This window comes from Lissotriton helveticus, chromosome 6, assembly GCF_964261635.1.
Source record: "Lissotriton helveticus chromosome 6, aLisHel1.1, whole genome shotgun sequence".
NCBI lineage: Eukaryota > Metazoa > Chordata > Amphibia > Caudata > Salamandridae > Lissotriton > Lissotriton helveticus.
The window spans coordinates 1259268957-1259283304 of record NC_136067.1 but is presented as its reverse complement, the minus strand read 5'-3'; the positions used below and the strand labels follow the sequence as shown (position 1 = coordinate 1259283304).

Below are 14348 nucleotides of genomic sequence, written 5' to 3'. Positions count from 1 at the left end.
GCCCCATCTAGGTCGGTGTTGTGCTCTTGCCCTCTGCAGTTGATTACTCATAGAGAAGGCAGCAACACCACATGAATTAGAATTCAGGACCAGCTTCTCAAATCTAGGCTGAGGTACCAATGTCAACTAAGAAATCAGGAAAAGTTCAACCAAAACACGCGAAAAGTGGATACTGTGGCTAGAGACTTTCTTCACCTTGCCGGGTTGGTCTTCAAGGCCGGAAAATTGTAAATCAAGTCTCAGTTATGCGGCACAAACAAACAGGACCCATTAAAAAAGGCAGAGCTACCAAAAGTAACAGTACTGCAGGGAACTCTGAACCTAATATGTAAAACGGCAAAGCAGCAACTACAGAAGTTCTCGGAGGCCCACTTCTCTAGAGAAAGTAATAGCATTGTCCTTTAAAGCTTAACCATTCGAATTGAACAAAATGTCGTGAAATCTAATCTGGACACCAGTAACCAGCCAAAAGAGGGGCTGATAGGCACAACCAATCGGTCGCTAAACCCCTTTGCAGCAACCCAAACCACTAGTGACATCCAATTCAAACCATTTTCAGAGGACATAAAAAGGAAACTGGGTGACTGGGAAAAGGATAGTTCAGCTATAATACAACTGTCTACAACAGCTGATTAAATTCCTCCTCCACCTCCTCTACCTATTAATCTGTAACCTTCTACTAATCATAATTATTTGGACTTGGCAAAATCATAAAAACTGTGGCACCGTGCAAGTACACTGCAAACATAATCCGGAAGAACCAGATTTAGTAATGGTAAGAACGGCTCAGCCACCACACCCAAGTCAAAAGGGCCTACACTCAAGGCAGCCTGTAAGCTTTCTATTGAATGAACTGGATGCCAAAATGTTATAAGTGATGGAGCAGTGACCACCAATTTTAACCATTGAGATAAAATCAAGAGATCCACTCCAAAACCTTATGGCATCTCCACAACCGAAGTTATTCCTTTCAATTAACAAATCTCTGCTGGCCATAACAAGCACACTTACATGGCAATTACACATACTTGAACTTCAGACCGACCTAATGTAGGCAGTCGCTAACTCCATATAAAACGTAGAGTCGCTAATCTTGAAACAAAAAAACCAATGCAACCAAACAAAACTACGATAGCATGACCTGTGCCCGCGCCTCTACTGTAACAAACTCTGTAACCTCCTGGAGCTACTTTAATTACCTGTGGATAACTTTAAGATGACAAACAATAATAAACCCAAATATAGACCCACAACTGCAACCACAGAACTAACCACTAAGACCCACCGCGGGAAAGCTGGCGGGCTGATTCCTACCCCGGGCACTACAATTTCACTGTTAGCCCTATTCCCTCAACAGCACAAGAAAACCTAAATGAAGGGCGGAACTTAGGGACTGAAATGGGTGCACAAAATCAACAGTCTAGTACAGTGCTGACACCGCAAATACAGCTAATATCCCACACAATTAAACCACTCACTAAAACCGAGAAAAAAAGGCTAAAGAAAAATAAGAGAAATCCACCTAAAATATTACGCAAGCTACATATACAAAAGCAGACTGATATACCCAATCATAGCGACCAAGTGCAATTAAACACTTTTCCTATCTTCAATAATCTGCAAAAACAGGTCGAACAAAAATGTAACCACTCCAAGAAATGGAACCACAAACCCAGAATTCAACAATAACCTAGGCCCTAAGGGGGCAGGGCACCCTGCAGCTTTCAAATGACTATGACCCAGACCCCTGAAACTCTGCAAAAATGTGAGGAACACAAAGCAAACTTAAACCCCAACTGATAATACACACGTTTGACAACACGGCCACCCCTGGACAAGCAACCTGAGGAAATACCAACTCACAAGAACAACCAAGCTTTCAAAATTATTATTATTAATTATTATTAATGACATTTGTTAAGCGCATGGTTGCACAAGGAACAGTGCGTCCCCGCGCTGACAATCCCACTAAACATCTCTTCAGCTTAGCTCACGGAGGATGAGCACTTGGGCCAGGGGAAACTATACTGATTGTGTCTTGGGGAAGAGATGGGTTTTCAACCTCTGACTGAACCTTGTTTCAGGCGGTTCCATCCTCAATTGGATGGGCAGGTCATTCCAGTCTTTACTAGCCAGATGTCTAAAGGACCGTCCTCCCATCCTTGCTCTGTGGAACCACTAATAGCATGCTGCCCATTGACCTAAGAGGGCGTGAAGGACGATAGATTGGAAGCAAATCCTGGAGATATGAAGGTGCTTTTTTGTGAGCTATGCGATGGGTAATGCACATAGTTTTAAATTTAATTCGTTCCTTTATTGGAAGCCAATGCAGGGAACGTAATGCATGTTTCCCAGAGGCCCTCCTAGGGAGGTTCAGGACAAGCCTGGCAGCTGCATTCTGGGCGCGTTGCAACTGCATTAGGCCTTTTTTACTGAGTCCACATAGGAGGGAGTTCCCATAGTCTAAATGGGGGGTGACCAAGGCATGTACCATTGTTTTTCTGGTGCTGGGAGGCAGTAGGTCAAGGATTTTCCTCAGGACCTTCAAAATGCCATAGCATTTACCGGCAGCATTACCAACATGATTAGTGTAGGCTAGATTAGAATCAAGAAGTATGCCAAGGTTTTTGACTGTGTCCACCGGGGCAGGGACAGAGCCCAGTTCTATAGGCCACCAGGCAGATGTCCAGATGGAAGTACAGGGACCAACGATAAGAACTTCCGTCTTATTACCATTGAGGCGGAGATAGTTCTGCTTCATCCACCCATCAAGTGCCACCAAGCAGGCCGAGAAATTCTCAGCATCCACAACTGGATCACGGGACAAGTTGATCACCAGTTGTGTATCGTCTGCATAAGAGACTATGGCAACACCATATGACTCCACCAGTTTGGCAAGGGGTTCCATGTACAGATTGAATAACGTGGGGCTCAAAATCGAGCCCTGTGGAACCCCTTGTCTAAGACATCTTATACTGGATTTACATGGTGGACAATGCACTTGAAATCTCCTGTTCTTAAGGAAGGAAACCAACCACTCATGAGCAGGCCCGGTTATACCCTTCTCACTCAGACGGTCCAGTAGTACAGAGTGCGATACGGTGTCAAACGCCGCACTTAAGTCCAATAGGACCAGTGCGGCCGTGTGACCCTCATCCGCCCTACACCGCAACAGTTCCGTAGATAGAAGGAGGGCGGTCTCAGTCGAATGTTTGGCTCTGAATCCCGACTGAGACGAGTGGAGGAGCTTATTTTCCTCCACAAAGCTCACCAGCTGTCGGTTAACCAATTTCTCTACTACCTTCGCACAGTAGGGAAGGAGGGCGATTGGTCTAAGGTTGTCTAGTTGTGTTATGCTAATATGGGCTTTCTTTTTTTATAGGGACAACTTGGGCCAGTTTCCAGATGTCCGGAACTAGACATTCAGGGAAAGAAAGAGAGGCCATGTTACCAATGTGCTCCGCTACCTGGGAAGGATGACTGCGAAGAATCCTCGCTGGGACCGCATCTAAGGGAGAGCCAGAGTGAATGTCCGATAAGATGTTCATTAGCTCCTCTGCTTGGGGGACCACAAACTTCCTGAGAGTTTTCATAACCTGTTTTTCACAGTTAGGGTCTGGCGAATTAGTGGGTACTGAGTTAGTCTGAAAAGATGCGTAGATCTTTTCTACCTTCCCTATAAAGAAGTCTGCCATCTCATTGCATGACTCTGTCGAGGGGGGGACTTCCCCTGAACTCGCTAGAGGGGCGGAGAGTTCCTTCAAAATCATAAAGAGCTCTTTAGATGTGTTCTCTGAACAGTCAATCCTCTTATTATAGTAATCTCTTTTAGATTTCCTAATCTGACTGTGATAAGACCTTAATTCACTCTTATAGACTTCACGTAGTGAGGGGGCATATTCCCCTCTCCATCTACGCTCCAGAGTCTTACATTTGGTTTTGGCGGCGCGCAGCTCAGCGGTAAACCACGGAGCGGATTTCGTGCTCCGTTGCCCCCTTTGAGTCAGGGGGCAACTTTATCTAGTGCACCCTCGACCCATTCATCATACATCCTGCACGCCTCAGCCAAGTTGTCGCTGAGCTTTGGGGGTTCCTGTCCTAGGGCTTGACTGAAGACATCATGACTGAATTTCCTCCAGTCCCTGCGCCTAATAGCGGGGGGTTTCTGTATAGGCCCCCTGTTGAGAAATCTTCTAAGTTTAAAAGGGATCAAATAATGATCCGACCACAGGATCTTAATCGGGACAGATACGCTTATATCTTCCCAATTTACAAAGATTGGATCCAGCAAATGCCCCGCTTGATGGGTGGCTCTGTTATCGGCCAAAACAAACATAAGAGCTGTCAGCGAATTAATCAGGGATACAGCCTCTCTGCAGTTGACATCGTCCAAATGCACGTTGAGGTCTCCTACAATCATAAACTTATTATGGCGTAAAGCAGATTGCGTTAGAGCCTCCAGGAGGCTCTCAATGAATGCGGTCGCCACACCAGGAGGGCGATAAATAAGGTAGCCCTTAATGGTGCAATTAGGGCCAACCGAGATGGAAAATAGTCCAGTTTCACAATTATTAATGGCAGTCGGTTCAAGAGAACATGGCAGCTCGATTTTATGGACAATAGCTATCCCCCCCCCCCCTCTGAATCCCTCTATTAATTTGGAGAATGTTATAGCCGGAGGGAAGGGCCTCTACAATATCAGGGAGGGATTGCTCATCCAACCATGTTTCTGTCAAAAAGACCAAGTCAGGGTTGTCATCTATCAGCATGTCATATATGTTCAAGCTATGACGTTTCAACGATCGACAGTTCAGTAGTAAGGCAGAAAGTTCATTACCTTCCTTACTCGTCTCTTGGTCTCTGAGGATAGTGTAGCCGCAACCTTCACATTTCAGAGGCCATTGCCTCACGTGCAGCGTATGTGCGCATTCCGGCGGCAGCACCTTGCGCAGATGTAGTAGCGCCTGCCTCGTACAGGTTTCCATCCCACACCGGTCTGAGGTGGTATGGCCAGGGGGACGGGCCCTGGGCCGCGTATGGTCGCGGGCGGGCGCAGACGGGCTTGCCTTAGGCGCTCCCGCTGCGCTCGTCCGCTGCGCTTGCGTGGGAGGCACATTAAGGCGGGGGGTGGGCGTGGCCTGTCAGGTGGGCGTGGCCTCGCGTGTGCAGCGATGGCGGCCGTCAAGACAACTGTCCCACGAAGCAGCGCTAGCTCCGCTGATTGTGGGGTGCCTGCTTGGCGATGAGCCTGAATAAGAGCTCAGGGTGAGGTCAATAAGTATTAAATTCAGTTACAGCAAATTATACAAGTTTTAAAAAAACGAGCAAGTAATGCCTCCGGCTTCCGCCTCAGAGGTTGTGGTATCTGAAGGTGGAGAACTATCAGTTAACATGAGACTTAAAAACTTTCTAATGGTGTTGACATCAACAAGTGGGCCCAATCAGTCACCCACTCAAAGCAACAATCGGGAACACTTGTCTAGCCAGGCATCAAGAGACATTAGCAGAAGGACTCTAGTTACGGTGAGATCAACAGACAGTAACACTCAATTTGCCTGGACCAACCACCAAGAGGAGCCATGATGGTACTATCACTCAACTCATCCTGCGAACGCTAAATACTTCAGGGCGGGGGGGGGGTGAAGGGGGGGGAGATTTATTAAACAGCGCAACGTCTTGTGCTTAGTACAGCACATTCCCTCTTTAACACATATTCACACTGACAACATAAACAGAGTTCAGTTTATGCATTCATACTGCTCTCTACAGCAAGAGGAGACAATCGTGCCCTTGAGCTCAGAGTTGCATGCAATGCAAGTATGGAAAGAACATTCAGTATTCGAACAATGGGGCATTGAAATTTGTAAGTAAACCAAGCGAAATACCCGTATATATTGCATAAAGTCAGGGATAACATCAGGCACATTGATAAATTTGACAATCCTCTTAGTACTCTATAGAGTGCACACATAGCGCTTCACACTCTGGGGCATATAAAAAAAATAATCTGGATCAACTAAGGCAAGGAGTATCAAGGCAAGCAAATTGACTACGTAGATTAATCAGTGGGAAAAGAGCTAGGCTGCAGCCCGCTAGTGGCATCGCTGCTGGCCACACCCAAGACATACTCTTTGCCTTACTCACAAGGCAAGGTTGCACAATGTTTGTAAGCCCGCTCATCCTTTCTACCACTACATGCAAGAACGAGAAGATAACCGGATGCATGGATAGAATTGTACCCTTTGCATCAACTAAGAGTGATAGGAGAAGGTCGGCAATTCTGACCCACAACTCAGGAAGCCCGGAATGGACAGATAATCCATTTAAATCAGATGTTAGATGGGGGTGTGGCCAGGCTATTGACCAAGATGTCCGCATAGCGCTGGAGCTCCGCCGTCCAACTCGACATCCTTACTTTATCCTCCCTAAATGATTAACCATCCTGGTTACTGGTGATTTGTCTGTGTGGCTACCGGTCCGCGGTGGGAAATTCGGATGCTCCGGAGTCCCGGCACACCACGCTGCTCAAGATAAGAGCAATTTGCTGAGTGCAGACCAGAGTGATCGCGGGCACGTAGAGGCCTTGACGGTTGACGATTGCTGCAACATCACTGGGGGGAGTTTTTGCCCTGCATCCTGCGCCATAGAGGGTGATCGATCCAGCCTTCACCACAAGACATTCACCACTCTATTTTATGGGCCATCTCTGCTTTACTGCGACATACTGCTAGTGCTAGAGTCCATGGTTGTATCTCCCACAATAAAATCGAACTTGGCTGACACTGTATAACTGCGCCATGGTACGTAAAGATCCCAAGCAAAGGTTATTACAATTCACAAAGTCAAGTGGTGTACAGAGTGATCCCGGCATTACCATGGCAGAGAGAGGTTTGGAAGCTACCACGGTGGGGCCCGTATCGGCTAGTTCGGATGCCTTGATGGTGGAGTTAAGAGCTAGTTTCAAGGTACTAGATGGCCGCTTTGAACTGCTTGAGAAGCGGCTAGACAACATGGGAGCCAGACTGGATGGCCACGAACACCAATTAGATGTCGCAGAGGGCAGGGTGTCCAATCTGGAGGGTGGAGCTGCACAATCACTCAAAAGACTAGATCAGATGGAAAAGATTTTAAAATCCGTTGCCATGAAAAACAAACATTTAGAGGCCAGGAGCAGACGCAACAACGTGCGCATTTTGAGTGTGGGACACCTTTGTTTAACCTCTGCTTGTGGCCCTTTTTGGTAGGGAGTCCTTTACTTACACCTTCCTGGTGGAGCGAGCACACTGCACCCTGGGGCCTAGGCCCAACCGAGTGTCTTAAGTATGTAGGTGTATTGTAGGTGGTTCAGTGACCATTGCTAATAACTTTTTCACTAGGACATTAATGTATCTCTTAAGTGTGTATCACAGAATGTAGGTGTTATTCTATTTCCCACAGTTGGGTGTATTTTTTATAGCATTCCGCCTATTATTCAATGGGGTAGCTACCTGCGGTTGGGGCTGCAGGGTTGGGGGTGGGGTGGCGGGGGGTTTATTTCTTAAGGTAGTATACAACTGCTTTCATCTACGGCCTCTCAATGTAACTGGTGTGATATCCTGTTGTCGGAGAGTACAGATTTGTTTCCACCTTAGACTATGGCGGTGGGTGGTCAATTGTCATACCTGGCTAATGTTACGCTGCTTACTTGGATTGTCAGAGACCTCAACAATGCCATAAAAGGGAAACAAGTGTTGAATTCTTTACTGAGACACCACATTGATATAGTGTTCCTGCAGGAAACTCATTTACCAAAATCTTCGGGATCTCGTTTCACCTCCTCCTGGGTTCCCCACAGGTTCTTTGCTAACTACAGCACCTATGCAAGAGGAACATCTATAATTATACATACGCGACTACCATTCTGTCTCTGAGGTTTGCATCGATAAAGAGGGTAGTTACACTATGGTAGTGGGGCAACTCATGGGGTGCCAGATGGCATTAGTTTGCCTTTACGTGCCCAATGTTGATGGTCCAGATATTTTCCACTCACTACATTGCCAAATCCTACATCAAGATACGGATATTTGCATGGGGGGCGATTTCAACCTTGTTTTGGATCCCACACGTGATAGCACCTCATAATCTCCAGAGACGAAGCCCCGTGCGCGTTGCACCTTAGTTGAATTGTGCGAGACGTTTGGTCTCGATGTGTGGCATAGCTGTAGACCCAGGGAATCGACGTACGCACATTATTCCGCCCCACATGATAACTGGAAGAGGCTAGACTATCGGTTGGTGACGTCCAATCTGGCTGCATGGTACAATGAATCCCTCCACTTACTCAGAACCCTCTCTGGTCACTCCTCGTGTCGCTCTCACTTAAAGTCCCCAGACCGAAAGGCTGCGAAAGGCAATGGAGATTCCCTAGTCAGGCATTACAAGACAAACTATTTTGCTTTGAACTCCATGAGGCCATCACTGAATATTTTGACATAAACAATGGTTCGGTACAGTCCTGGGCTACCCTCTCGAAGGCTTTTAAAGCATACATTCGGGGGATCTGTATCTCCAAACACGCTGGTGTTCTGCGTGACTTCAGGCGTACACGGTCAGACATCGAGAAGAAGTTGACTGATATGGATTGGGAACAGTAGGCACAACCTGAACCGGCCCAGCAAGGCCACCGATTGGAGCTATTGCGTAAATTCAAGAGAAGCAGCAGAGCGAGAGGCACGCTTCCTCAGAAAACATGCCATTGCACGCAGATAAGGGGAGGGAGAGAGACCGGACCTCACGTTGGTGCGGCTATTGAGACCCCCTGTGGGTAATTCGTACATAGCAAAACTGAGATTGTCGCAAGGGCGAAATCTGACCGGCATTCCTGATATACAGAAGGAGCTTCTTGACTATTACACTCAATTATATGAAAGGTGTATTAACCACAGTGGTGCTGGATGGCAATACTTACCTGGCTGAAGTGGCGCTTGTCTGGTTGGAAAAAGCCATGCAGCAATTCTTGAGGAACCATTCTCTCCGGAAGAGATCATTTGCGCTATAGACGGAGTGAATAACTCGACCGCTCCGGGTTTAGATGGGTTTACTGGCTGCTTCTATAAGGCCTATAAAGATATATTAGCTCTGTACTTACTAGAGGTGTATAATGAGGCCCTCGAGAGGTGTGAGCTCTCCCCCACACTGCGTGAGGCGGTGATCGTTCCCAAGCCAGGCAAGGACCCTCTCTTATGTGGGTCATATAGGCCACTGTGACGAGACCTGGATTATAAAATCCTCGCAAAAATGATAGCTATGCGACTCGCACGGTTGCTAGACCGCATTATTTCATCTGCAAAGTCAGGGTTTTTAACTCGCTTTGCCACCGTTAATAGGAACGACCCTGACCTCCCAGCCGCTGCTGTGTTACTGGGCACAGAAAAGGCATTCGACTCCTTGGAGTGGCCCTTTTTCTGGGCGGGTGTGAGGAAGATGGGGATGCCGAAGGGGGTTTTTTAAACGCACTTCACTGCTGAATATCTATCCCACGGCCAGATTGAGGCTTAATGGTACTTTATCCCCTCAATTGAAATTATTTTGTGGCAACAGACAAGGATCTCCGCTCTCGCCGCTGCTGTTTATTATCGCTATGGACCCCTTGGGTACGACAATTTCAGGAAAAGCACTTGAGCAGAGGACTTCAGTTTACGACTGGACCTCTTTTAATTTCCCTATATGCGTATGATGATATTTTATATGTTCGCCATCCCCAAGAGAATTTGGAACCATTTGTTTGTTAGATCATTCGGTTTGGTAGATACTCGGGCCTAGGCATAAATTGTGGTAAATCTGGAATCTTCCCGCTCATGAGCAACATGCCCAATAGGGAGTGTGAATACCCGCTGAAGTGGTGTATTGATACCACCAGATATTTGGGTATTTAAATTCCTATATAAGCTGCCCAGGTGGTGTTGCTTAAAGACGGCCCGGCCATGCACACCTTGAAACAGCAGGTGTAACCCTGAATCAAGCTCCCCTTTCCTTAGCGGGGAGGGTGGGCAGTTGAAAAATGGTCGTTCTCCCTAACTTTTTGCTTTTGTTTCAAAATATACCCATTCCACTGCCCAATAGTTTTTTCTGCACACTCAGATCGCATCTTATTCGCTGGTTTGGGGTGGGAGGAGAGCCAGGGTAAGTTGGGATACCTTGACACTACCATACGATAGGGGCGGATTTGGGGTTTTAAATTTTCAGATCTATTATTTAGTGGCACAATGCAGCTATGCACGCTCATGGTATCATCCAGATGCACGTATCCCTTATTTGAAGATAGAACCAGACCTGGTGTACCCGGCTTCTCTTAAAACAATCCTCCCAAAGGGGTTCCCAAGAGATCCCAACAGACATCCAAACAGTATGTACCACTAGTTGAGCTTGGAGGAAAATAGCACAGATCACTGGCGGCCACAAGTTATACTATTCGGGGCTTCCATTAATCAACAACCCTTGGTTACCTATTACTGAAGGAAAGGTTGTAAGACGTACCTTGGTTAAGTACTCCCTAGACACTTGTGGTGAGTTATTTCCAAACAGACATATTTTCCACATTTCCGAGGACATCAGATTTAGCGAAGCATATTTAATGGACACTTTCATTCTCAGCAGGCTTCGTAGTTCACTGAGGTCGTGGATATCTGAATTCCCACTGGGACCTGAATCATTTGCACCTCTGACTTTGTTAATCACAAACACTGGGGGGAGCATTTAACCTCTTGAGCGCTTATGACGAGCTCAGCTCGTCATGAGCCACAGCGCTCCGGTGCTCATGACGAGCTGAGCTCGTCATGACCGCGCCCGTTAGATGAAACGCTCGCACTCTGGGCTGATTCCCCTGCTGTGCTGAATGTTCCATTGGAACGGGCGCGGTCATGATGAGCTCAGCTCGTCATGAGCACCGGAGCGCCGTGGCTCATGACGAGCTGACCTCGTCATGAGCATGGGGGCGCTGTACGCGCCCCCCGCCCCCCAGCACAGCGGGGGAATCCCGCCAGCGGTGAAGGGGTTAATCTCTAAGCTCTATAAGGCCTGCATGTCACTAGTTCCCACTAGAGATGCTAAAATCCGCAAAACCTTGGAACGAGATCTAGGTCAACCTATAGAAAATTCCCACTCGTCCTTCTGCTGTACTCAAACAAAGGAAGTCTCCCAGAACATTCGCCGTAAACTAATTCATTTTAAGTTTCTTTGGAGAACATATATGTCCCCCTCCAAACTTCACTCAATCGAACCCTCTAGATCACACAATTGCACCAAACGCGGGACGCAGCATGCTGATTTCGTCCACATGACTTGGAACTGTGAGAAAATAGGGGGGGTTCTGGAGAGCAGTATACAGAATCCTCTCTCAGATGACGCACCTGGACCTTCTCCCTACTCAAGTAGCCTTGCTGGGTTAGGTTCGCAACAACCCAAACGGCCACGCCGCTACACCTCTACTGCGCTCCTTCTCGCCAAACAAGAGAGCTCGACTTTGAGGCTATAACTTTGTTCCCACTACCAAATCATGGTTAAACAGCCTCATCTCTTGTAATACTAATGGGGAATTATTTACAACAACACTCCCCGTAACGTTGAGACGCAAGGATATTTGGGGCCCCTTAAAAACCTACTTGCAGGAACTTGGGTCTGATACACCACCTCAACCACCAACCACCTCCAGGGGTTGTACGGACCGGGGTGGGCTGATCACACCTCGGGTCCCCCTACTACTCTGATATCTCCTCAGAAAGCAACCAATGGATCAGTAAAGGATTGTATAGCGGACATGACCGCTTAGCTTGAGTTGTAATCTGGTAACATATTTAATTGTGCATTACTCCACTGTATGGATTACGGACTATGTGCTCTGGTTAGGTGTAATTACAATGGTGACACATTATGCATTGTGATGTTTTGTAGATGAAAGAATGTTAAATACATTTAAAAAAAATAAAATCATAAGTCACATTAATATTATGCAATGTGGCAGGCTTAAGTCACATGCTGACACACCTGGAGGCTTTTGGCTTCATAACAAGCGGAGACATTAGATGCTTGAAAGAAACTTGGGCAGTCAATCCAGCCCCACTGATAGGCTTTCATGCATTTCAGGAATGTGCAGCAAACACAAGCACATATACACTATATATATATATATATATATATATATATATATATATATATATATATATATATATATATATCCACAGAAAAACCCACAGGTATCGGGGACGTAATAGTTAGTTGGACATTTTACTTGTACAAAACCAGAGAAATTTGCCTCTTATAGTTAGTTGAGCTAACTAGAACTCGTGCCCCCGCAATGCACTGCTGATGTTATGTTATGTTATTTTTATTTATACCGCGCACAGCTGCCCCAGCAAAGGGGCGTCCCGGCGCTTTGATAAGGCAAACACAACACAGCACTAAAAAGGAACGGAAGGGGAAAGAGACCCAGCATAAAGGCTAAGCAAATAAAAAGGTCTTGATGGCCCGTCTGAACTGAAGGAGCTCATCAATGGCCCGGATTTGCAGAGGAAGGGAGTTCCACCAGCTTGCCGCCAGGACTCAAAAAGAGCGGCCACCAGCTCTACTCAGTTTAAAACGCGGAACCACTGCTAAGTTCTGACCCAGAGATCTGAGAGTGCGCGAAGGAACATAAGGTGTCAACAGATTCTCTAAGATTTGGGGGGGGATGTGCCCTTGAGAATTTTAAACGCAAGGCAAAGAACCTTGAATTTAATCCTCTGCTGCACAGGGAGCCAATGGAGGGAGCGCAAGGATTTAGACACCGAGCACCGCCTAGGCAAGCCAGTCACCACTCGGGCCGCAGCATTTTGAACTCGCTGCAACCGAGAGAGTTCTGATTGATTAATCCCCGCCAGTAGTGAGCTGGCATAGTCCAACCGGGACAACACTGATGCTTGAACCACCAGTTGTCTCGTGGGTGCATCAAAGAATTTGAGGATAGGTCTAAGTCCTCTAATAATGCCATAGCAAGAAGCCGCCACCTTCTTGGTATGACAGATGAAACTGAGGGATGGATCAAGCCAAACCCCCAAATTTTTTATCTCTGATGCTGGAGAAGGAGTCACACCCAATTCCGAAGGCCACCACTTGTCACCCCACAGTGCCACCTGTTTACCGACTACCATAATCTCAGTCTTCTTGGTGTTTAACTGGAGACAGTTGGAATTCATCCAGTTAGCCACTGCCCGTAAGCCATCGCAAAACCTGGGAGCCTCCAAATCTGAGTCCCCACTCAGTGTGACCGCCAGCTGCGTGTCATCTGCGTGTCATCTGCGTAAGAGACCATCGTCAGGCCCCACCGCTTGACGACCGCAGCCAGCGGTCTCACATAAAGATTAAAAAGGGTGGGACTCAGCGATGACCCCTGTGGGACACCCAGATCTAGCGGTTAAGATGACGACTTACCGGGCGGGATCGCCACCTGGAATGACCTATCAGTGAGAAAAGATCGAAACCAGCATAGGGCGAGGCCAGAGACGCCCACTTCCTCGAATCGCTGAAGCAGAATCCTGTGCGAGACCGTGTCGAAGGCGGCACTGAGATCTAATAACAATAGTGCCGCCGTCCGACCCGCATCAAGTACACAGAACGCAGATGTTCGACCATAGAAAGAAGGGCCGTCTCTGTGCTGTGACCCGCACGGAACCCGTTCTGAGTAGGGTCAAGAATGTTAGCCCTAGATAGATGGTCTGAAAGAGTGGCATTCACGTGGGCCTCCGCGACTTTCGTGGCCCAAGGAAGTAAGAAGATAGGGCGGTAATTTTCAGGTTTAAGGGGGTCAAGGGTCGCCTTCTTCAAAATTGGCGTGACTACAGCCTGCTTCCATCTGACGGGAACTACTCCGGAGGAAAGGGACAGGTTGATCAGAGACAGCACCGGGGTGCGACAGACCGGCGCCAGATTCTTAAGTTGGGCCGGTTTCCGCGGATCTGCCGGAGATCCTGACTTAATTTTAAGGCTGAGAGAGTCAAACACCTCCATAGATAGGGAGGGCAAGATGGAAAGACACTCACTGTCTCCCAAAGTGCAACCAACCCGCTCTGGAGTTGGGGAGCCTATTGGGAAAGTACGATAAATGGCTTGCACTTTTTCGCGGAAGGAGGCCAGGCCCTCACAGTGGGAGTCCGAACATATTTCCGCCGCGGCTGCTCTCTTAGCCATGACGTCACATATTGCATCATTCATGACATGTCAGTGACATCACTGATGACATCACTAATGACATCATCCCGTGACTGTTTCTGTAAAGTTTAAATATCTTTTATATATATATATATATATGCCAAGGTATATTGAAGAATGAGTGGGTG

At 47.3% G+C, this 14348-nt stretch overlaps 1 protein-coding gene across 1 annotated transcript in view; it reads right to left on the bottom strand.

Moving 5' to 3' along the window:
* Positions 1-14348, bottom strand: part of IGF2R (insulin like growth factor 2 receptor) — a 1933894-nt gene that overhangs the window by 1363687 nt on the left and 555859 nt on the right. The window lies entirely within an intron of this gene.